Source organism: Dreissena polymorpha, chromosome 13 (genome assembly GCF_020536995.1).
Source record: "Dreissena polymorpha isolate Duluth1 chromosome 13, UMN_Dpol_1.0, whole genome shotgun sequence".
Taxonomy (NCBI): Eukaryota; Metazoa; Mollusca; class Bivalvia; order Myida; family Dreissenidae; genus Dreissena; species Dreissena polymorpha.
Window position 1 is genome coordinate 42732458 of NC_068367.1, and position 25459 is coordinate 42757916.

At 33.1% G+C, this 25459-nt stretch overlaps 1 protein-coding gene across 2 annotated transcripts in view; it reads left to right on the top strand.

Moving 5' to 3' along the window:
- LOC127856174 (zinc finger CCCH domain-containing protein 10-like) overlaps positions 1-25459 on the top strand; it is a 572427-nt gene that overhangs the window by 228474 nt on the left and 318494 nt on the right. The window lies entirely within an intron of this gene.

Genomic DNA, 25459 nt, shown 5'->3' on the forward strand with positions numbered 1-25459 from the left:
CTTTAGACAAGATGGCAACTAATTAAAAAATATAAAAACACGATTATCAGACACCTCAACTTCCTTATCATCAAATTCTTCACCTGAAATACAATTACAAGTTATAACAGAACTTACGTTAATTGTGGGAGATTTCTTGTGAATAACCACAAACTAAAGATCCTGACATAATAAGATTTATCTAGTTTAATTTAAAATTAGATCCTCCATTATAAATTATTCGACACACACATTCCACATTGGACTTTATTTTGCTGCGTTATAATTTGTAGCGAGAAAACGAAATAAAAATACATTTTTAATTCTCGCTTTTAAACTGCCAATAATACATTTTCATACCATCATCTGATCTCGTGTTTGACGAACAAACTACACATGGCTGCTTCAAATGTGTAGATTCTAAGGTACATGTATTTTATAAGATGACAAAATAAGGGCAAATTATCTAATTTTTGAATAAATTCAGTCTGCTGTTGTCTACTATGTGTTTGTTTCAATTCAATATTTATCAATTTATTTCACGCAACATTTGCCACATTACAACGTATAATACCAAAATAAGTATGACAATTAATTCCTTAAAGATAATTAAAGTAATAAATTATTGAGAATACCTTAGAAATAAGTCTGCCTTTAAACATACATGATCTACAGATTAAACGTTTATCTAATTTATCCATTAAGATTACATTGGCAATTAAATCAATCGGTTTGAAACATAAACCAACTTCAATTGGAAACATTAAAAAGTGTTATGAACAGAAAATGTTTTTTTTAAATACATTCTGAAATTGGTCATATGTGGCGAAATTAAAAAAACGGATTCGTTTAACTTAATAATCACAAAATGAACATCTTATGTAAATGCAATATTCGCAGTCTAATTGAGGAACAACTTATTCATTATATTAATTAATGCCAGTTATACATATGCTTTGTTAAAAACGAATACTTGAGATGCTGTTTTAAAACAAGTTTATATAGCACTTCTGATATTCTCCAATTATTTGATATAATACTCTGCATTGAACTATATCAGTTTTTCCTTTTTATAATTGACTAGTGAATTTTTTATAAATAGGTATCTAGACCTTTCTCTTAACATCGATGATACCATAACAACATTATCAATTGTTCAAAAGATATAATAGAGAGTGAGAGCGCAGTAAAAAGAGTTTGTTTCATATTTTAATATTATGACATGCGAGCGGTAAGCACAGAATTACGGCAGCGTATATGGTACACCCCAGTAATATGGTCATGCCGGATTAGTTTATATCGACTTACTGTGAAATAACGTGGTATGCCATCATAGTTTTGTAGGTTTTTCCCTCTTAATTCTACTCGTCATAACGACATTAAGTTAAAGTTTCGACGTAAATGTTTCCGGCTTTTCCCGAAAAAATATTTGGTCGACATGATCTTAGTCGACAAATCAACTTAATGTTTTGCGTCATGCTCTTGTGAAAATGACTTTCCATCATAGTTTAAGTCGACACGATGAGTTATTTTTTACGCCATGATAACTTTTTCATATTATGCCGTCATAGAATAAGGTACACCCCAATAATATGGTCATGCCGGATAAGTTTATATCGACTTACTGTAAACTATCATTGTATTTCGTTATAGTTTTGTAGGTTTTTCCCTCTTAGTTTTACTCGCCATAACGACATTAAGTTAAAGTCTCGACGTAAATGTGGTCCGACTTTTCCCGAAAAAATATTCGGTCGACATGATCTAAGTCGGTAAATCAGCATAATATTTGGCGTCATGCTCTTGTGAAAATGACTTTCAATCATAGTTTAAGTAGACACGATGCATTATTTTTAAGCCATGACACCTTTTTCATATCATGCCGTCATAGAATGTTCACATCATCACAGCATCAGGGTGTACCATATACGCTATCATACAGAATACAAAACGTGTGTGTGTTCATATTAAGTGAACAATTGTGCCAAGCACATTCAAAGCTTTATATGTTATTCGTACTGTCATTTAATACAATCGTAATCTGACCAAGTGTGTGTCGAGGAAATGTATTATAGATTGTTATAAAACTAACCATAACTTTTGCCGAACTGTAGTTAATCTAAGTACTGCCAGTACTGGTGTGACTATGCTTTTTGAAGAGGATTGATATAAAACCATCTATTTAAGTTTATCTACATCACCACAATTGTGTATGTGGGTACGAAAATTTTGGGTAGGAAAAAAAATGGGTACGAACATTTTTCAAAAAAAAAAGTTGGGTACGAAAAAAGATTTGGTTACGAGAAAACAAATGGGTAGGAAAAAAAATTGGGTACGGAAAAAAATTTGGGTACGAGCAAAAATTTGGGTGCGACAAAAAATTGGGTACGAAAAAAAATGGGTACGAAAAATATAGAGTAGGAAAAAAAAATTGGGGGTACGGGGAAGTAGAAGTAGTACCCGTGTGGAACTTGATCCATTCAGCGAAACTGGGAGGCGGGTTACATTCTCGATCAAATATAGCTAAAAATATCTTTAAAAAGATATTCGACGTGTATTTTCTGTACCACTTATCTTAAAAAACTTTAATTACACCATTCTCTTTAATTTCACATGTATATCATACCAAACATTATATTTCGTTGTTTCCATTCCTAAGTTAATGATGCTATGTTTACGGACGTGATTTCACATGCCCATGTGCATGAACATATACTTTTTCTCTGTTGATAATTTTTTTCTCTAATTCAATAAGCTTAGTCATGTTTGTTCGTTAAGTACGGAAATAATTTCATGATGATTTCCGAAAGTAGGTATGAGCACATAGTCGTAAGAGCACTTAAATACGTGTGTTCGCCCATGAACACATGGTAAGGTTAACTACATCTCCGCGATATGACCTAATATGTGTTTAAAACAGCTAACAATATCCAACAAACGAATGAATTATCAAACATAGTATGTGCACTGATGTGGCTCTGTAATTTCTGTTTGAAAAGTTTATTAAATATGCAAAATGAGAAAGCACGCAGAAGAGCGAGTTTCACAAATGTTATACGGCTATTATGCTATTAATATACCATAGTCGCTACAACGTCTACAAATGGCAGATTCGAAATAATTCGTTTTCTTTACACTCATGATCGCGTTGAAAGGTAATTATACACGTTTTAATTCGCAATTTATATACTGAATCACGACAAATGTCAAATACAATACAGAAAATGCATAGTTGTTTCATTGATCTATAAACATATAATGGATTGAATATAACTGATTTAAAATTAACGTTTTTAAACTAGTATTAAATCTTTTTCCCAGAATATGCTGTCCTATTTATAGCTGAGCTTCCTATACCTTTATCAATGATAATCAGCTCGGTCTTTTACATAGGTCGCCATTGTGAAGAATTTTTTCATGGTATGATAACTTAGACGAGCTGCTTAGCAGCATCGTCAAAATGGCCCTCGTGTATAACGAAAGCATGGAAGAGTATTTATAGTTTTGTTACTTCTAACATTCGGTAAGCTGTAATAATGTAATCATAGCCTCAGAAATTTTAGGCAACACTATAAGCCGATCGGCCCAGCCAGTATCCTTAGCTAATTAAATATAAAAAAAACCCATAATATTTAAAGGATCGTATCATACGAATGTGTCGGGCGACGTTTCACAGCCAGCAGCAGTGGCGTTGGAGTTATTTAATAATGCGAAAATGTTTGACATGAATACATGACATTTTCGTTTAGTTCAATACTCGTCCAAACAACTTAATGCTGACATTTTGTATCATTTAATATTTAACGAAACACGAACACTATGTCGTCAAAAATCTAGATTTACCTCAATCAATAGATAAATAGCGCTTCGATGAAACTATATGGTCTGGCGCAAAATAAGCATTACGGGTGCAAATATGTCATTTTATAAGTATTAGATACGGCAAATGGGCAGGACGTCCTATAAGTTTGCAATGTCATCATACTGATTTCTACCTGCCAGTTGGGTCTAGGATCTCCCGATTATCATAGGTGAGAAATTAATTCCGGACGCCTCAGGCTGAGAGTTTGTTTCTTATTTCGCAGATTGGTCGTTTGTCAGAAACATATCAGGAAAACTGTTCTTGGTTAAGAAGCGTTAACAAGGCACAAGAGGCATGGTTGTAGCTTCACTATTTTTAAAGTGTTCCAACTGCTATGCACGTGTCCATGGCATATTTGTTAATCTATGAGAAATATCATTTCCTAAGTTAATGGGTGCATACATCCAAGTGAAGGTAAGTGCAGTTCGCAAGAAACCATAATCCATGTCTTCATAAATGCAGTAATTGCAATCACATTCTCCGTTGATTTTCATGATACCATTTTGTTGAGTGCATATCTCAAAAGTTAAAAGAGATATTATTTCGGGAATTGTTGTGCGCATGAAACGTTTCGTCCATTAATTCAAGGTTATATCCCCCTTTGTAGATTTCACATTTTATTTCTTGACTCTTTCTAACACATATACAAATGTTCCACACTGTTTTGTTCCATCTAAATCTAATTAATAAAAAGATTTGTTTTAAACAAAACAATAAAATCCCTCTGAACCATTGGCATGTTGGGATATTTTTAAGGTACTGAAATGAGAAATTATTATTTTATTTTACAGCAATAATTATTGTGTAATATGATAATGGATTTAAAATGTATTTCACTTATTTTATCCATTTTAGTAGGTTTAAATATATACACATTTGAAAATACGTGTTATGCTTGCCATCGCTTTTTTTAAATCTGCGGTTTTATTGTGTACATGTAATAATTCACATTTGGATAATTAATATTCATCTTTATTCTAATGAAACTATGCGTAAATGAGAATCAAAACCAAAATGATTTCCTAAATCAGAATAAAACCATATACGTTATGTCAATAGCAAAATGATATGTAAGCCTAAAGAATAAATTGATTACTAGTATTTAGTTTTAACAACCACATAACGCGTATACCAACATCTTTGTAGAATGATATGTACGAACAGAAAATGGGCATTGCTGCCATAAGGCTCAATTTTGCGAATCCTTACTCTTTTTCATAAGTTTGTGCATGCATTTAAAAGTTGTTAATGACATAAATTCATGCTGCGTTTATACTATGTTCCCGGCGACCACGCCAATCACGTTTCGGAACACCGTGGAGAAAACGGGATGAACGTGAGCCAACGTAGGGGAACGGGATAGCCAAACGTGACAGAACGGGGTTGCCGTGCCAAAATGTCAAAAAAATTGCAACGGCAGCCACGGCGGATATGAGAAACGTGATAGAACTTTTTAAACGCAACAAAACTTGACAGTACGTAGCAGGCCGTAACAAAACCCGAAAAGGGTACGTACTCTGACGGGAATCTATTTTTTTCCCGAAATGTTAAGTTTCAATAAAGTTTTGTTAAGTTTTGTTACGTTTAGTCAAGAATACCACGGCAAGCTAGGATAATTAAAATCCGTTTTGCTACGTGTTTATTCCGACCCGTTACGGTGTGTTGCGTTTTGCAGGCAGATGCGTTACGGCCAGTTGAGTTGTTGTACGGCCTGACACGATTCGCGCGGTCTGAAGATGAGTATATAAAAGCCATGCTATTAAAAAGATCGTCTACTAAAATGAAGAATGGAATGTCCTGATTCTGGCCATAGTTCAAAAGAGGGCATGTTGGCGGGAACCCTATTACAGACTGTTCAAGAAGTCCACATAGTTCGGAGTCATTATAAATTTTGGGCATCAGACATATGTCCAACTCCACCGTCTTCAATCCATATGAAACGATACTGGGAATCTACTAATGCAAGGGGATTGATACTGTAAAATCCCTTATAATTGTGGTACAGGAAACTTGTTTTTGGTTGCTTGCTTATAGCAACACGCTTCCCGTCTAGAGCCCCAACTGCATGTGACAAATTCCACTTGTCTTCAAACTCCTGGGTGATAGATCTCCATTCATCGGGTGAACGGTGAACAATTCGCCTTTGTAGGCCTGGACAATAGCGCTGCATACTTCAGGAACCAAATGACAAATTACTGTCTTACTGCACCGAAACGCATATGAGAGTGACGAGTTATTGTCTCCTGTAGCCAAATGCCTCAGAGTCAGTGCAAGTTTCAATCCAGGTGTAGGGGCTGAGCAAAACTTCGTATCTTGTCTTGAGATGACTTGAGATATCATTTCAAGGATCTCGCCGAATAATTATGGGGGCATCCTCAGATAATTTTGAAAAGTGTTGATATCTTCGTTGCGGAGTTCCCTGGTAAGAAATGCATCAAAGTGCCATTGCTGCTGCCTTCTAGCTTCTGATAGCTATGGACAAACCCTCAAGGCCATTGGCCTCCTTCTTCGTCTTTTCCCGGACTTTAGTGCTTCTTTTAGCTCTTTACAACGCAAAGATTTAATTAATGCTGCAAATAAGCAGGCAAACAGTAAATCATCCTCGTCGTTCACATGCATGCCATTGGAATTATTTTGTTATAATAAATACAGTTGCTTGAGAGTTTTCTTTTATATCGGGAGCACAATCGTGCCCGAAATCTCTCGGATGTCCGCGTTTGATCCGCACGGTACCTTGACAGAACGTGACAAATGAATGACAAACGTGTACAACGTATCAGACCTGCATGACAAACGCAAACAACTTGCGGGAACTTAACAGAACGCATCGTACCTTGAGGCAACATTTATACATCCGTGACAGACCGTGGATGAAAACTCAGCGCACCGTCGAAGGGCCGCGTTTTCGATTCGACGGCACGTCACGGATACCTTGACAAACCGTGAGGAAACTTAGCACAACCTAGCAAACCTTGGATTAAAGGCCAAAAATTGCAACAGTCGCACGGCGCGGTACGTTTCGGACAAACGGGACTGCCGTGGCTGCCGGGAACGTAATGTAAACGCAGCATGATATTAATCTACATTTAAAACTTAAGTAGAATAATTACTAAATTAAATATGTTAGTACAGTGAGGTTATATATTAACGCGGAACAAAATATACAGATTACATTCAGCATACGTAATGGTATGGTTTACATCAACGAAGCCAAAAATGCGATCATATGTAACCGTGTTTTAAGAGTTGACAAAAACAACAACAACAAAAACACGTTGACTAGACATGTCCTACAGTCTCTGCATGTATAATTTATTTATATAACTTTAGAAGTGATTAAAAATCATCCGCATGTGTCCGCTGCAAAATTCAAATGATAATGTTACATACTACCTTAATTGAACCAATATTTCAAAAGAAAGGTTGTCATTACTGATGATGAAATAAAACGAAAGTTATGAACAACGTATGAAAATAAAGTTCTTTCTAACCTTCATTTAGTGTTATTTCTAAGTCTTATTTCTGTCTACGCTATGCACGATTTTATTTAAACCCTGTAGACAAATTATGGGATTTAGAATATAGATCTACATAACAAATGTACCCTTTCACACTCGCAACATATACGAACTGTTGCTCGTAATCTCGCCCTTCATCTATATTCAAAGAAGTATTAACCAGGGAATCATTAAATGCTAAGCTTTAAAGTAAGTCTTGATCAAAGCATAGAACACATAGGTCCCCATAGGAACGTTAAATACACGTCCTGGCTGTGAAGCGGTGTTTCAAGTAAATGTGAGCCGCGTCAAGAGTACATAGATCTCATGCCATACGCGGCAAGCGCAGCATAAAATCAGCCTGCTCAATCTGGGAAACTGTTCAGGAGCTAAGCATTTAATTTGAATTATGTTTGTTAAGTGTTGAAGACGATCCGACAAGATTCAATCGAGCAAGAGTCATATATATACACACACAAATATATATGATTTTGAAATAATGATATTGAATACATCACATTTATTTTTAACGAAGTTCAAATATATATTAATGCGACACAACGATTCATAACTAGATAACAATACTCTCACACGACTTATTACTTTCGATATTTTTATCATAATGACTATTATTTACCATTATTATTGTTATTACTATTATAATTATTATTATTATTATTATTATTATCACTATTTAATTACTATTATTATTATTAAATTATTATTTAATCTTTTGGTTTTAATGGCAAAATGTTCAAAATAAAAACTTATATGTCATGTGATATACAAAATGTGATTTATGTATTAGTATGCAATGGATGCAAACAATATTATATAGGCCAAACTGGCGATAAACTTAGAAATAGGCGATCTGTCCATGAACAACAAATGCGAGACCCCTCAACAAGACAGATGCCTTTAAGTAAACATTTAGATGAATGTTCACATAATGAACCAAAATTTAAAATATTTCCATTTTATAAGCTATTTTCGAACAATATTTCAGCTAGGTTAGCAAAAGAACAACATTTTATACATGTATTTAAACCCAAATTAAATTTCATTTAATATTTATTGACGTTATGACGTCATAATTGATATGACGTTATCTCCATGACATTTTGACGTTGTAATATATTGTATTATGCCCTGATGAGCTATGCGAAACGCGTTGGCTAAATCAATATATATTAAAAATCCCAGACACGTGTTTTTACTTTTATTGTATATATATATATATATATATATATATATATATATATATATATATATATATATATATATATATATATATATTATTTTTTTTTATAAACATACGGGGTATTCAGGAGACGATCAAGTTTGCGACCTCCGTGCCGAAACAGGGTTTTCACCATTTAATACCCTTTATAATTTGTGTTTAATGTTTAAATGCCGCTTACTTTCGGCCATATCAGTAAGAAAGTGATGAGCGTTGTTTGAATTCATATTTGTTTAATATCTTTACTTTACTTGATACGAATTTTCATGGAGGAAGCTGTAATTGTGTTATCCCGCTAAGAAATTTCGTAGCGTGTAAAGTCGAGATATAGAGCGTATTGTGTGCGAAGTCAAATCAGAGTAATAGGGGTGGAATATGTTAACACAATATATACACCGGATATTGTCTCTATTACTAAATGATAAAATTGCTGGTTAATTGTCATTAATATTTGTGGCTATTATTATGACTAGGATGCCTTTTTGAATAAGCCGCTATTGCGAACTGTCGCTTGTGTCACCGCCGTTCTTTTATGTAAAATGTATACCATATATGAGAGTGTACTATAATACGAAAGTGGTAAAGTGAATGCTTTAAAGCTGCGTACGTCAGTGTTATAATAATTCTTGTGTCATCCGTTATCACTTTATTTCCATCGGTAATGGTATTGCAATTATTAAAAAAAAAGTGGACCGACACATTTATCAGATAGGCTTTACATTTATTAAGATAGTCACAGTTTATTAAATATAAAAAACTTCTGCCAGCTCATGGAAAAGCGGTCTTAATGCATTTGCATATCATTGTAAAGCATGTTTTGTGACTATCGTTGCGAAGTAAAATTCAATAAACTGAGCTTGTCAAACAGCACAATTGTTTTGACTATCCATGTTATTATATGTTTATAACATCAGTGTTATTTGTAGGGTTTAGTTTGCGTAACAGCGTAAAACGTTATTTGAATGCCTGCTCATTTAATTGTATCACGTTACTTAGTATTATTTTCGGTAGGTTCTTCTTTGTTTTATCACAGACATATTTACTAAAACCAGTTTGGTATGTCAAAAATGATGTTTTAATGTTTTATTGCTCTGCCGGTTAAGCAAAACACAGTTTTTATTTTAAATGCTTCAGTATACATCAAAACCTAGAATAAACCCTTTATGTTAAAATTTAACTGTCAATGTTACATGTTAAGCTAAATCTCTGCAAGATCAGTCGCTTTATACACATGTGCATGTATAAAATATATAACATTTCGTATATTCTCCTACAGTGTCTGAAAAAACTGAATCTTTTAATTGTTTATAACGGCGATACTTAGTAAAGCAGTGTCGGTTTATTTTTTTCTCGACGGAACTCTCACAGAAAATCACGATAACACTTTGATCATGTTCATTCCATCAATAGCTGTCCTGGGAGAATACTTCTTCACATATTATGAATACAAAATATACCATATCATAACAACATGAAAATGTTCATGTGCGTATAGCGAAACACGCATAAAGAACAAACAGATTCGCAACCTGTCCAATCGTTATAGATGAAATTACAATCGAGTTTTTGCTTTAATTGATTTTACGCCTTATGTTATCGTTTACAGATGATAGATGCGTGCAAATTGTTGGTTAGCTTAGCAGGTAATTTTAAATAATTTAAAGCATGGTCCTTAAAAACTATATTTTTCAAAGAACATATATTTATATTTCAAAAAAGGTATTGCTATATAATTCATATCATAATAGAGAAAACGATTGCACTGGCTTCTCATAAATCTGAATTATTAAGTATATATAGTTATTCAGTATTTCATTTGAAAGATTTCATATCAAGCCGTATCAAGCCGTCAAGCAGTTTTTCAATTTGAATAACAAGCGTAATATATGTAATGGGCTATTTTACTTACATTGCTTTAATTATAATAATGATAATCTGTTTAAAACGATTTTCAGAAAATATAAATATTTACATAACACCGTCATGTTTGTATTCAATATTTAATTTTAAAATGAGGTTGCAAAACTTCCACTGCGCAATCTTACTGTTTTTAAATCTTATTGAACAACAAAAGGAAATTCCAACCAACAAATGCAAAGAATAAATTCAGCAAAGTGCAAAAAAAACATCGGAAAATATTACCTGAAAAAACAACAACACTGTATGAAATTTTATCATGGATTGAAGACACTTTGTTTCCTAAATTTGCTCTGAATATTTAAGGTCAGAAACTAGATGTTTTGGAGACACAAGGAAAAATTGCAAATTGATAAAACACATGTATTGCTCATCTATTAAAACATGGTCGCGCAAAGGCTTTTTTCTAATGTCCTACCAATCGAAATAAGAGCGTGTTGGATGAACCTCGACGTTCATAAAAAGCCCAAGTTTTCACTACATCCAGTCTTTAATTAAATCATTTAGCGGTTAGGTGATACAAAAATTACAGCCCGAACGAGCTCTATTAAATTTCAAAGCCGTGGCATATTGAAATTATTAAGGGTTTGACTTATGGGAATTTATTATAAGAAAGGAACGTGAAGTACAACAATAACAGATGAATAAAGTAAAGACTCATGTTCAATCGACTTTGAAATTTACCACCCAATCACTAGGATATAAGTGGTCTGTTGTTTCATTCTGCACAGCCACGGCAAAATGGTTTATTTCCCTTACAGGTAACCATTTTTACTCCTGGGTGGAGAGAAGCACTTAAAAAAGTTCATATTTTCAGTATATTCGGTAATAGAATTTCGCGATGTAAAAACGAAAGTACATCGCGAAAAAAGGTGACATAACGATTTACACACTATAAATAACGCAAGTAGATTGATCATTTTGTATATAAAATATATACAATTCACTACGCATGCACAATTTGCATTCCTGGGTTTACCACGTGACGATGATGATCAATCTACTTGCGTTATTTATAGTTAACTGGTAGTTACCTGGTACCTGTACCCAGTAAAATTTATTACCGAATATACTGAAAATATGAAAACTTAACAACTTTTTTCAAGTAATGTAATATACCAGTCGTCTTATTTTAATCAATATAAACTAATATTTGTTAAAATACGGTATTTGAGAACTTTTATTTTTTCGTCATTCGTGGTTGACGGTTCCTTTTAGAGAATGCGAAACAATTTAATATGAAATTCACTGAGGTAACAATAAATAAGGCATCCCATTAACTATATCAATGACTTACTTTAAATGTTCGTAATATCGCTTCATTTCTTTTGCAATCTTTTGGTGACAGGTTTGTACTTTCCTTTTTTTGTCAATGCCGTGTTGCTACAGCCCTACTAACACAGGTGTTTAACTTATGCCATGCTTCTCTATCCATCTAACACAGATAGCATCAAACCTTTTCCTTGATTTTCAAAAATAAATGAAATTAATGTGGACGTGTGTGCCGACAAAAAAACATTCTTGTTGTGTACTGTTTGTAATTGTGAATTTAGGATTTGTTCTCATATTTAAGAATTATAAGGCAATCTTATTACACACTTCATGCATATTTAACTATTGTGTAAACTTATAACTAATATTTATGTGTGACAGAAGAATTATCAATTATTACTGACAGTGCTGGTGAAGACTAACCTAATACCATTTCGTATGATTCGAGGGGTATTTACACACTGATACGAGACACATATGTCAGTCTCAATGACGGTGAAACCTGAATTCAATATATACAATCCCTTAGTTGTCCCGATAAATGTGTCTAGATTTCTAATGAACTATGCCTGTTTGATTGTGAAATTTCACAGCCGATTGACCCCTTCTTTCTTAGGAAATTTTGCTCAAGCTAAAAGAACAACTGTTTTGTGAGTTTACAGAAGAAAGTGATCATCAATAAATCTCACCAATTGCGGCCAGCTTGGTGTTAGTAGTATATGTTAACATTTATGGTAATATGTAGGTCTGTTTTTCGTTGATGATTCTTCACCAAAATTGAACAGACCTGACTGGCGGAAAATGTCTCTATCGTCGACCCTCAGAACCTCTTAACGACTAGACCGGTAAAGAAATGGTGATGGTGATGGTGATGATGATGATGAAGATGATAATGATGAGGATAATGATGATGATGATGATGATGATGATGATGATGATGGTGATGATGGTGATGATGGTGATGATGGTGATGATGATGATGATGATGATGATGATGATGATGATGATGATGATGATGATGATGATGATGATGATGATGATGATGATGTTGATCCAAATTGGGTCAATGTCATTGTGAGGTTGCGTTATAGATGGATGAGGAAAAGTCTTAAAACACCGTTTGATGTATAAAAAAACGTTGTAACAATTGACAATTGTGATAGACTTAATCTACTGCACCAGTTACGAGCAAATAGATAAAAGGACGGTCAGACAGAACAAATAAATATCAACTATTGAGAACAAATTGCTCTGCATGCTGCTATATTTACATCAATGTGAAATAAATACTACTTTAATATTGAATAATTTGATTTTTTAGGGCAAAATAGACCTTTTATAGACTGAGGTACCGGCATAATACTGAACAGAACACTTTGGAATACTTGATTGTTATTTAAGAAAAGAAATATGTCAAACAATGAGCAGTTTTAAAAACTAGGACCAACTATGAGTAGTTAAAGAAAACTAGGAAAAAATAGGATGCTTCAAAGACTGTATTTATGTTACACGTCACCTTTGGTACATAATTTTTTTTCGAGAATGTCAACCTTCTTATAGCCATACAGACCTTTGAATTAGTTTAAGTCCATCGTATATCAATGACAAAACTCAAACTGAGCTCAAACGATCTAAAGCTGTGTATGGAAGAATTACTGAAGTCAGATAGTCACACGTTATTTTAGGTTTACCTTTAACGGAAAGACGGGAGAACAAAGGGACATACGAGCATAAACGACAGGAACGACCCAGTGGGCACCCAAACGTTGCTGCAACGTTGTATTTAGGTTGCAGTCAAATGTTGCAGTTTGGTTGTACCAATGGTGTATATGAATTTTTTTCCGACGTTTTTTCCAAAGTTGCTGCAACGTTTTTTCCAAACGTCGCTGAAACGTTGTATTAAGGTCGCATTACAACGCAGTATTTTTAAAATAATTTAAAAATATATGATATAATATAAACTTTCATATACACCATTGTGACAACCAAACTGCAACGTTTGATGAAACGCCCGGGTAATGTTTTGTATGCAACGTTGTGGCAACGTTCGGTAATGGTTGGCGACGTTGCGACCAAAATATTACGTTGCAGCAACGTTCGCAAAACGTTCGATGCCCACTGGGGAATGGTACACTTATCTTCCTGATATATTATATAATAAGTTACAAAAAACATCTATGAATATGTCTAATATCGACAACACTTTCATTTTACATGAAATCATGAAAATCAATTCAATTAATGTTTAGCAAATAATGATTGTCAGATTAGTTCGCAAGATCAGTTCAATTTGCTTTTTATGGACAAACATCTAAAATTCAATACTGACCATGTTCCAAACATGGTTATCAATTATTTGTTATGATCATTTCAACGGACGATTGAATTTCTAACCAAACATTACATAATTTAACAACATCCTGTAAACAATATGTTTCAAAAGTCAATAAGTTTCATTGTCAGATCCGTAAAACAGATTTCTTGATCATTACACGCCTGTCAGAGTAGACACATGCCTAGTCCGCGATCATGTTCATGTTTAAATGATAGCGAAAAAACATTTCTGTATGAAACCACAGAGGCATAAAATAGTCTCATTTTCAGCCTCACTGGCTACGTTCCATTTGTTTCCTCTGACGATAAATAAATGGAAACGCACACCGGAATGCCAGACAAAAGAGCCTCAAAACAAGTAACAAGCATGTCACATAATGCGATTGTTGTAAATTTGATCTGGCAAAGGAGGTTCATGTTCACACAAACATTAACAAGCGTATTGTTTGCATGTGATGTGAGGTATTACAGAAGAACATCAATAGAAAATTAATACGCCGTGATAAAAACATTGATAATAAAAGCACCTGTAATCCAATAATGTTCCAGTAAAATGAACACTGTAATAAAATTTCATAATCCATGTTCTTCAATTGTAAATTCAATTTTATAGCACTAAAATGTTATCAAACACAGACCAATGAGTAAAATGCATGAAGATAAAATAATTATGATCAAAATTGTTAACACAAACATTTAAACATTTGTGTTTTAGCTACAATACATCCAAAAGCATAAGAGTTAGCGAGGCACACATAAGGCCGATTAAAAGGAATAGAACCAGTTCGTTGGTTTCTCTAAAACCAGCTAGTATAGGGATTGAATCACAATCCATTAAACATCCGATTTACGTAGTATTTTGTTAGTCAATGAATGACAGAAAAATCATCAATTCAATAACATACATTTCATTTGGCTAAATGTATACGAAACACATATATTGCATTTTGCAATCAGGTGCTATTTTGCCACGTGAAACCATATTTTATTATTGACCATGAAACCATTTGAAATAAATGCACTGCATCTAATTTATTTGGCTGTTTGTGACGTTTATAGAATATATTCGCGATATATTCATACCACAATATTACTCCTGACAGGTTTGAGGTACAACACGAAAAAGGTATAAAATTTCAGCAAAAAACAGCGTGGTGAAAGACCTTTGATTAATTAAATCATAATTATGCATACGTATATTTATATTGCCTTTGTATCCATTGCAGGGGCGCGCATCCCAATACATTTATATACAAACGCGACATTTACATATAAAAGACGGAAGTACATTTAACAATGTGCATACCAGTAAACCGACATCATAGTCTAGGATGTTTCACTTATTCTCATTTTTTAAGTTGAAAGAACACAAACCGTTTGCAAAACATACTGTCAATAATCGACTGTTTCCACGCTTCACTGCTTGCTTACTTAGCAAATCTAAGATAACAAAAGGTTTATCTAGTGATCCTGCTCGTTGGATTATAGGAATTCATAGCCGATTCGCACTTTATTGGACATCTCGATATAATAGACCGCAATATAAAGGAGTTGCAGTGTAATGATTACTGGTACATATTTTTACCAGACGAAATTCCACTACACATACAAAACATCGGGATTACCAATAGCTGATCTCAGGCCTCATGACAGTAATACCAACATATCACAGCATCTAAACAGTGAACACATGTTCTGATGTTTCATGACTAAGGAAATCTATTGCAGGATAAAGAGAGTCGTTGACAAAAGGCTTGCCGTGGTAAGACATATATATGGACAAATATGAAGGATTGGTCGATTTATAGTGCTTGCTTAATAGCAGGCAAAAGTGATACGCCTCATAGATTGTTAAGTGTCCCTGCAACATATCCATGACATGTTATTGCATAAATGAACACATGATGGACAACTTGTGAAGCAAATGAATACTTTTTACATCATTTTTTGTGGCATCGACATTTTATCGGTATGATTTGGCGTCTGTTATTCCAAACAACAGTTCATTTTTTATGTTTCAAATTTTCTGAACGCAAAATGTGACAGATAATCATGTATTTAAAATTAAAAAAATGAAATCACAGATACATTTTGATTTTAAGAAAAATATCAAAAGTTATATTACATCAAGATTGACAAAATAATGTAAAATCAGCAACAGAGCATCCCAACTTTAACTTGCACAATTTTGGTGTTTGATGCAATCTTTTTCTTTGTCAAATACCTTGACGAGAATTGTGCTATAAATTACAGACGAATTATTTTACAAGAGTATTTTGAAACAAGATAATATTTTTTATTTTTAGGTAAAAATAATTCTTATCTGTCTGTTTTATTGTCTAACAATGCTTCACAAATAAACGATTTCGAAAGGGATATTGCACTTTATGTATGTCTTTATGCCATCACTTTGATGGCATTATTATGTTATCATAAACAGACAAATGAGTAAAATGCATGCAGATAAAAAACAATGGTCAACATTGTTAACAAAAAACATCCAAATCCATTTCAGCTCAAATGTATCAATAGCATACGGGTTAGCGAGGCACACTTCAATGGACAGAACCAGTGCTTTGGTTTCTTTGAAACCAACCAGTATAGAGATTGTATAAAATATTTCTTTCATTAAACATTTGCTTAATTTTCTTCTTCATAATAGCCGGGACAAAATCATGTTTCAATGAGTCACCGAAAATTGATCAGTTATATAACATATATTGCTTCAATATTTCATTTGTCCAAAGTTATACGTAATAAATCTATTGGTATTTGCAACCAGGTGCTATTTAGCACCATGAAACCATATGATCTTATTAACCACGAAAGCATGTCAAATAAATACACTTTAACTCTCTCGACTTTACCTGCTACATCATTTCTTAGTGCGATTACAAAATTACAGCTTTCTCCAAGAAAATTCATAGCGAGTCAAGGTCAAGTCGAGATATAAAGCGAATATGAATACGAAAAACGCTAATCACTTTCTTACGGATATGGCTGGAAAGTAAGCGGCATTTAAACATTAAACCCAAATAATAAAGGGTATAATATTGCGAAAAAATTATTTCGGCATGGACGACGCCATTTTGAGCGTCTCGTTATTACACCTTTTATAATATTTTAAAATTCTTGTTACTATAACATTCTATAGGTCGATGCTGATTTCAATTAAATTCGATTTTTGTTTTGACGCGTATTAGACAGATGCCGATATATTTGGTGGAAAATATGCACGTGTGAAATGTACGGGAGGCAAATGCCAATTAAAAGATGGTATATTTAGTGATTAACTGTGAAATCGTATTGTACTTGATAGCATTAAAAATGTCCGTACCCTTACAAGAAGTTTTTTGTATATGTGCATGCACATAATCTTCTTTGTTTATGACATATTTATATATGTTATATATGTCATAAACAAAGAAGATTATGTGCATGCACATATACAAAAAACTTCTTGTAAGATTACATATAAAATAACATATATAAATATGTCATAAACAAAGAAGATTATGTGCATGCACATATACAAAAAACTTCTTGTAAGGGTACGGACATTTTTAATGCTTTCAAGTACAATACGATTTCACAGTTAATCACTAAATATACCATCTTTTAATTGGCATTTGCCTCCCGTACATTTCACACGTGCATATTTTCCACCAAATATATCGGCATTTGTCTAATACGCGTCAAAACAAAAATCCAATTTAATTGAAATCAGCATCGACCTATAGAATGTTATAGTAACAAGAATTTTAAAATATTATAAAAGGTGTAATAACGAGACGCTCAAAATGGCGTCGTCCATGCCGAAATATTTTTTTCGCAATATTATACCCTTTATTATTTGGGTTTAATGTTTAAATGCCGCTTACTTTCCAGCCTTATCCGTAAGAAAGTGATTAGCGTTTTTCGTATTCATATTCGCTTTATATCTCGACTTGACCTTGACTCGCTATGAATTTTCTTGGAGAAAGCTGTAATTTTGTAATCGCACTAAGAAATAATGTAGCAGGTAAAGTCGAGATATAGATCGAAAATTGTGCTCAGTCATATCAGAGTTATAGGGGTGGTATATGCGAATAAACTATCTACCAATCTGATTGTCTTTATTGCTTTATTGTTGAGATACAATTCCTGATTATGTTTTATGACTATTTGTGGCCTTTATAAAGACTAGTATTTCATGGGACGAATGTGTATACTGTGCCTTTTTTAATAGTCTACTATTGCGAGCTGTTGCATGTGTCGCCGCTGTTTTTTCATGACAGGTGAACAAGAATCAATAATGCTTTCTTTCCGAAAAGTAATCCATCGTGCTTATCATGTATACAAATGAAGAGAGGGCATAATATTTCAGGATATTACAGAACAAGATAACACACGCGATATCCACATGTGACACTAAGGAAAATTTGAACTCAAATTAGCTGTCAGCATGTTTACTCGGCTATTGAAATTTACTGTTGTTTTGTTCTTGCCGTGGTAGTCACAGAATAATACATTTGCAGTACGTGTGACCACCATGCTCATTAGCTTCAAAAGAATTTCCTTTCGTCTCAATTTTAACATAATGTTTTGCATTTAGAAAAAAAGTGGTTTGTCATGGATAACAAAACTGAAAGAAATAGTTGGTTAAGATAGTGGGAAACAGTTAAATATCAAATGTACTGGGGCAACATATGAGTAAGGCATCCCATAAAATATATCAATGACTTACTTTAAATGTACGTAATATCGCTTCGTTGCTTTTGCAATCCTTTTGAGACATGTTTGTTGATTTTCCTTATTTTGTCTATTTCGCGTTGCTACAGTCCTACTCACACGGTTGTTTAACTTATGACATGAATCTCTATCCGCCTAACACAGAATCGAACCGTTTTCTTGACTTTACCATATCAATGAAAACTATGTGAACGTGTGTGTTGACAAGCAAAGATTCTTGGGCTGCTCTGTTTGTAATTGTGAATTGAAGAATTTGGTCTCATATATAAGAATTGTAAGACAATCTTATATAGTGCTACAAAATTCATGCATATTGAACTATTTTGTTAACTTTTTTACTAACAATTATTTTGTGACATATAATAATCTAATACCACCTCGTCTGATTCGAGCAGTTTTTACATACCGATACGAGACACATATGTCAGTCTTAATGACATTGAGACCTCATTTCAATAGAAAATCCCACTGTTCTCCCGATATATTTGTCAAAATTTCTAATGAACTATGCGTGTTTGATTGTGGAGATTCACAGCTGATTGCCCCCTTTTTGTTCTTTGGAAATTCGTCTGAAGCTGAAAGAACAAATGTTTTGTTAGTTAACAAAAATTCTACCATGAAGAAAGTGATCAACAATAAATCAGTTAAGGCAGCTTGGTGTTAGTAGTATATATTAACATTTATGGTAATATGTAGGTCTGTTTTTTTCCTAGATTATTCTTCACTTAAATTGAACAGACCTGACTGGCGGAAGATGTCTGTATCGTCGTCCCTTATTTCCTTCCGACGACTAGACCGGTAAAGGGAATGGTAATGGTGATGATGGTGGTGATGATAATGATGACGATTATGATGATGATGATGATAACGATTATAATGATGATGAAAAGTGATGTTGGATGATATGGGTAAATTGAGAATGGTCGTAACTAGCACACTACGTAAGTATCATCAAATCATGTGGGTACAACTTGTTACAATACAATCTGAATTACTACGAATTATCGCATTTCAAATCCAAATCGGGTCAATGTCATTGTGAGGTTGCGTTATGGATGGATGCGGAAAAGTCTCAAACACCGTGTGATATAAAAACAACAAAAACAAAATTGTAATAACTGGCAATTGTGGAAGACTAAATTTACTGCACATTTTACGGGTGTAGAGAATAAAGGACGGACAGACCTAACAGTACGAAATGCTGGGAGACATAACAAGCGTTAACATGATTTTTAATACTCATTTTTCTAGGGATGATCGAATTAACATTAAAAACTGAGTAAATATATAACGTGTGCAAATCATAAATATAAACTATTGACAACAAATTGCTCTGCATGCTGATATATGTACAACAATGTGTTTGTATATATATCACATGTAGAGCCATTTGTTGTAAATAGTTTATATTAAATGTTATGATTTGCATTTTTTAAACTAATTGTATCTAAAGCAATTGGACTTTCCGAGACTTATCGAATATAATTACAAATAGACAATGCTTAATTTACACAAACCCACATTGTCAAAAGAATTGATAACTCAACTGAACTGAATGGTCCTTCAAACATTTTTAGGACAAAATGGGCCTTTTATAGACTAATTTACCGGGATAATACTGAAACGAAAACTTGTGAATACTGGGTTGTTATTTAAGAAACAAAGAGCTGTTTCAAACACTAGCACACATTATGCGTAGTTAAAGAAAACTTAGAAAAAACTAGGAACGCTTTAAAGCCACTGCGAGTTTTTATGTTACGTGTAACTTTGGGAACATCAAACATTTCGAGAATGTCAAACTCCTAATTACCATGAAGACCTTCCGAATCAGTGTAAGTCCGTCGTAGATCAATGACAAGCTCACAATGAGCTCACACGATGTAGAGCTATGTATGGAAGCATTACTGAAGTTAGATTTAGACATGCTATTTTAGGTTTACCTTGTACATGAAGACAGGAGAACAAACAGACGTATGGAAATAAAAGACAGGAACGGCTTGTATACTAATCTGCCTGATCAATGATTTGTAATGATCATTTCAGCAGGCGATAGAATTTCTAACCAAACTTTACCCGATTGCAAATTGTTCTGGAACCAATATGTTTCAAAAGTCAATATTTTTCATTGTCTGATCCTTACAACAGATACCCATATTTCTTGATCATTACATGCCTGTCAGAACAGACACAGTAACAGTCCGCAATCATTTTGCTGTTTTAATGATTGCGGACAAACATTTCTGTATGAAACCACAGAGGTATAAAATAGTCTCATTTTCAGCCTCACTGGCTACGTTCCATTAGTTTCCTCTGACAACAAATAAATGGAAACGTACACCGGATTGCCAGTCACAAGTGCCACAAAACAAGTTACAAACATGTTACATAATCCGATTGTTGTACATTTGATCCGATAAAGAAGGTTCATATTTGCATTAACATTAACAAGTCTAGTGATTGCATGTGATGTGAGGATTACAGTAGAACATCAATCGAAAACTATGAAGCCATGATAAAACATCAACAGTAAACGAACCTGTAATCCATTTATATACCATTAAAATGTAAACTGTAATCACATTTCTTAATCAATATTCTTCTATGTGTAAAATCACTTTGATGGCATTATTATGTTATCATAAACAGACAAATAAGTAAAATGCATGCAGATAAAAAACAATGGTCAACATTGTTAACAAAAAACATCCAAATCCATTTCAGCTCAAATGTATCAATAGCATACGGGTTATCGAGGAACACTTCAATGGACAGAACCAGTGCTTTGGTTTCTTTGAAATCAACCAGTATAGAGATTGTATAAAATATTTCTTTCATTAAACATTTGCTTAATTTTCTTCTTCATAATAGCCGGGACAAAATCATGTTTCAATGAGTCACCGAAAATTGATCAGTTATATAACATATATTGCTTCAATATTTCATTTGTCCAAAGTTATACGTAATAAATCTATTGGTATTTGCAACCAGGTGCTATTTAGCACCATGAAACCATATGATCTTATTAACCACGATAGCATGTCAAATAAATACACTTTAACTCCGTTTTATCGCGGTTTGGAAGGTTCATAGATCACAATCGCGATATATCCATATCACTTTATATATCCTGACAATATAAAGAAGTGAAACTCCAGCTGCTGGAGCAGTATTGAATTTTCATTAAAAACAATTAGTTGGTCCTTTATTTAAGGCCAGTGACCGATTGCCCAAACAGTACAAAACAGCACAATACAGTCTTAGATACGACACAAGAAGACTATGTAGTTTCAGCGAAAACACAGCGTAAAAGACATTTGATTAATGAAGCATGATTAAAAAAAAAAAATATATATATATATATATATATATATATATATATATATATATATATATATATATATATATATATATATGTAGTATATATATATATATATATATATATATATATAAATAAAAATCTATATATATAATATATATATATATCTATATATATATATATATATATATATATATATATATATATATATATATATATATATATATATTTATATATATTTATTTGGCCTTCGTATCCATTTTAGGCACGCGTATCCAAATAAATTTACATACAAAAGAAGAAACATTTACATACAAACAGACAGACGTAAAATTTAACAATTTGCATACCAGTAAATTGGCATCATAACCTAGGATGTTTCACTAATTGTTCATTCTGTGAAAATTGAAAACAGCCCCAACCGTGTGCAAAACATTCTTACACATACCAATCAACTGTATTCACGCTTCACTGCGTAGCATAGTAAGCAACAAAGTTAAGGGTGAAATACTACCGACTACTTTGCTTACTTAGCAAATCTCCGATTATAACATGTTAATTAGTGATAATGCTCGTTGTATTTAAGGAGGCAATTGCCGATTTACAGGACGTCTCCATATAATGGACCGCCATAAAACGCAGTTGCAGTATCTCCAGATTACTGGTATCTATTTTTCCAAGACGAAATTCAACAACACAAACAAAACATCAGGATGACCAATAGCTGATCTCAGGCTACATGACAGTGATATCTTTTAATCACATCATGTAAACAATGAACACATGTTCTCCTGTTTCATAACTGAAGAAATAAATTGAAGGATGCAGACAGTTGTTGACACGAGGCTTGCTGTGGTTACAGAGGCCAGTATGGACAAAAATGAAGGATTGATAGATTTATATCGCTTGCTTAATAGCAGACGCAAGTAAAACGCCTCACAGCTTTAAAGTGTCCCTGACACATACCCATGACATGTTATTGCATAACTTAACACATGATGGACAACTTGTAAGCAAATGAATACTGTTTACATCATTTTTGTGGCATGGAGACTAGTTTTTATCGGAATGATTTGGCGTCTGTTTTTCCAACCCACTGTTTTCACGCTTCACAGAGTAACTAAGTAAGTTACACAGTAAAGGGTGAAATACTACCAACTATTTTTGCTTACTTAGCTAATCTCATATATAAACAAGGTATCTAGTGATCATGCTTGTTGTATTTTAGGCGGTCATAGCCGATTCGCACTATATTGGACATCTCGATATAATGGACCGCCATATAATGGGGTTGCAGTATCTCCAGATTACTGGTATCTATTTTTCCAAGACGAAATTCCACAACACAAACAAAACATCGGGATGACCAATAGCTTATTTCAGGCTACATGACACTAATATCTTTTAATCACATCATGTAAACAGTGAACACATGTGCTCCTGTTTCATAAGTGAGGAAATAAATTGCAGGATGCAGACAGTTGTTGACAAGAGACTTACAGGTTACAGAAGCCGGTATGGACAAATATTGAGGATTGATATATTTATAGTACTTGCTTAATAGCAAACACAAGTGAAACGCCTCTCAGGTTATAATGTGTTCCTGCCACATATTTATGACATGTTATTGCATAAATGAACACATACTGGGCATATTGTGAAGCAAATGTATACTTTTTTCATCTTTGTCTGGAGTTTATCGGTATAAGTTGGCGTAAGTTTTTCCAACCTCCTCTTCATTTTCCTGCTTCAAATATTCTAAACGCAGAGTATAACAGATAATCATTTATTTGTAAAATAATATTAGGAGATAAATAGTGTTTAAAACACAAAATATCAAAAGTTGTATAACATCAAGAGTGTCATGTTCAAAATAGTGTAAAATCAGCAATAAAATATTGCCCAACTTTAAATTGCACCATTTTGGTGTTTGATGCAATTTATTATTTTGTAATATACCTTGACGGGAATTGTTTTATAAAGTACAGAAGTTATATTTCAAGAGCATTTCCAATTAATGTTAATATTGCACATTTAGGTTGAATATTATCGATCTGTTTAATTATCAAACAACGCTCGACACATTAATATTAAAACGATGTCAAACGGGAAATTGCAGTTGATAATTGCCGACGTAGTTTCTTGAACATATTGTTACACTTATTCATTTGAAATATTATTTAAAGACTTTTATATGTTTTATGCATTGGAGCCAATTAGCACAAAGGTTAAGCAAGCCACATGAAAAGAGCAGTAACTGTTGTTTAATACAAATGCAATATACACAGGGTTGTCCCCCTTCTTTGTTGATTAAAAGAGTCGCCTTATTAAAGGGGCCTTTTCACATATTTTTTGCATGTTTTGAAGTGTGTCATTAAATGCTTAATATTGATAATTGTAAACATTGGAAATACAAATCTCCATTAAACAATCGAGAATAAAATTTAAAAAAGAAAAAAAGTAACCATAAATTGGGCTCGAACCACTGACCCCTGGAGTCCTAGTAAAAGTATGTACCATTAAGACCACTTGGCCATCCGCGCTCACGCAATATAGAAAGTATTTTAAACTTAAAATAAGCAATCCTCGTAGTTTCACAAAATATAACGACAACAACAAAACTGCAAATTATTCCATCGTTTCGCGTTGCAACGCTTTATAGTTTTCTGGTTTTTAAATCGTCAAAAGATGCATATATTGGCTATTTTATAGCATGGTTAATGTTCAGTATTACTGTTTTTTCACACATATCATAACTAAAACGAAAATTTGCGAATCTGAAAAAAGGTTTTTAATTTTGTCAATTTACCAAAACGTGAAAAGGCCCCTTTAAAATGTTTTTCTGTGCGTTTTTATGTTTTGCAAAAAGTACGCTGGTTAATTTTTTAATAAATAAGAACTTAAAAAAAAGTAATACCCCTTACGTGTATTTCAAGTTTGAATATCATTTGATTTTAGACTAAGAGAACACAAAACGAATTGTATCTATATTCATGTTAAATATTTTCCCAGTAATGATGGAATTTTTGTATAAACGTTGCTATGGGTGTTTATGTTTCATATGAGCTAAATATGTAACACGTTACTGAGATATGAGAGAAGAATCAATACATGTATCAGGAATTTTTGAATACTGAATCGTTTTTTAACGCTCGTTTCTGTTAGTTAAATATATAAACAGAAAAAATTTCTTATCATATTGATAAAAATGTATTCATTTATAAATTGCAAACATGGGGTACGACCTTGTCATACGAATATTGATTTCTATATAATTTTTTAATAACAGGCAATAAGGCATAAGAACTGTGAGC